This window comes from Micropterus dolomieu, linkage group LG01 (assembly GCF_021292245.1).
Source record: "Micropterus dolomieu isolate WLL.071019.BEF.003 ecotype Adirondacks linkage group LG01, ASM2129224v1, whole genome shotgun sequence".
NCBI classification, from domain to species: Eukaryota; Metazoa; Chordata; class Actinopteri; order Centrarchiformes; family Centrarchidae; genus Micropterus; species Micropterus dolomieu.
The window spans coordinates 3,195,686-3,197,236 of NC_060150.1; the positions used below are offsets into that span (position 1 = coordinate 3,195,686).

The 1,551-nt window shown below is 40.1% G+C and overlaps 1 protein-coding gene across 3 annotated transcripts in view; it reads right to left on the reverse strand.

Annotated features, from left to right (window-relative positions):
- LOC123972599 (tyrosyl-DNA phosphodiesterase 2-like) overlaps positions 1-1,551 on the reverse strand; it is a 31,646-nt gene that overhangs the window by 22,845 nt on the left and 7,250 nt on the right. The window lies entirely within an intron of this gene.

A 1,551-nucleotide genomic window follows, 5' to 3' on the forward strand; every position in this document is an offset into this window, starting at 1 on the left:
ACACGGTCACCAGTGCCATGGTGCGCGCTCACTAGATTTCAGTTGTATTAGTAGAACAATAAAGTCTTAAACTGAGAAGAGATTTGCCTGATTTTCAAAATGTCTGTGACTGTGACAAGCGCCCGACCAGCGCTTTCCTGCGTAACTGCGCGCGCACAGCCTGGATGACAGCTCATTTCGGTTAATGAAGCAATATGCAGATTACAGACTGGTTAAGTTATGAAGGTATTACATGAAAATGTAGCGAAATTAAAAGTAGGACTACGTTAGATGTACCCACCCCTGCTGCAGAGATCATCACTGCTGCCTTCAGCTAGAAGAAACCGGCCTCAAGCGACTTCTTTTTTTCTCCCTCAACATTTCTATAGGCTACATGTGGAGTGTGTGAGTGATCGACTGGTCACTTCGTAATCCTATATGCGCCAGCTCCGAAATAGCCAGAGCCAGGAAGGCAATGCGAAATAAAACTTTACATTAGGAAAGAGGTGCGGACAAAACAAAGATTTTGAAATGAAATATGTATAATTGCCTCCTCTGCCTATCAGGTGATTAACCCCAAATCACACAGGTTAATTTCAGGGCCTCTGACAAAGTGCAGCTCTCAGGTGGAGCAAAGAGCACAGATACAGAGCTACAGCTGGATCAGTTTATGCTCCTGCTAATTTGCAGGAGAATAAATAACAATAACCTCTCTCTCTCTCTCACTGGTCAAACGAACCGGACTTCAGGGGTTTAACCTGCTGGGGCACGGGACGGATCGCAAAGTGAGTAGCCTACAGATGTTTTTGAGGATATTTCAGACTAAATAGTTACACAGTATGCTGTTCATTGTAGCTCGTAGATGGTAAAAATGGTCTCAACCATGTAAGTAATAAATAGGCCACTTCTTTAATATTTGATGTTAAGCTCCTTCATTAGGCCTTCTGAAGATCAACATCTGAGCCTACTAACTCTGGACCTTGCCCCCCCCCCCACACCAATAAAAAGCAAACAAATAGGATTTGATGCCAAAAAGAGAAAAGAAGATGAATAAATGAAGCAAACTCATGTGTGTATTAACCCACTCCCTTTATTATTTCTTTTGTTTTTTGTTTGCTAACAACAACCACATTGTAATTAATGTAATGATGGTACAACAGCATGTTTTACAGCTTTACCTGACAAACTTGATTAATAGAAACTTCAATCTACTAATCATCACCATTTTCATCAGTATTTTCCCTCCTCTTGATAAACTTTCTTCTTCACCCTTCTTCATTACACACTTCTCTTCACATCTAATATTTCACTAAAGATGTTTCACCTCAAAATCCCATTAATTATTTGCATGAGTCATTGGATTAAATGAGCATGGATTCTGCAGGAATAACGTATTATATCTCTGGTGGGCCAAATGAAAAACAGTGTTATGACAATCATCTCTTGTTTCACAGCAATGATTTCATGACCAGTGAGATTTCAGGCTCCTTATTAGGACCCAGCTTCAGGAATCACCTGAAAAGACAACAAGACAAAATTAGATTTATGTTTGGTGTCTGATGTAGTTTTTTT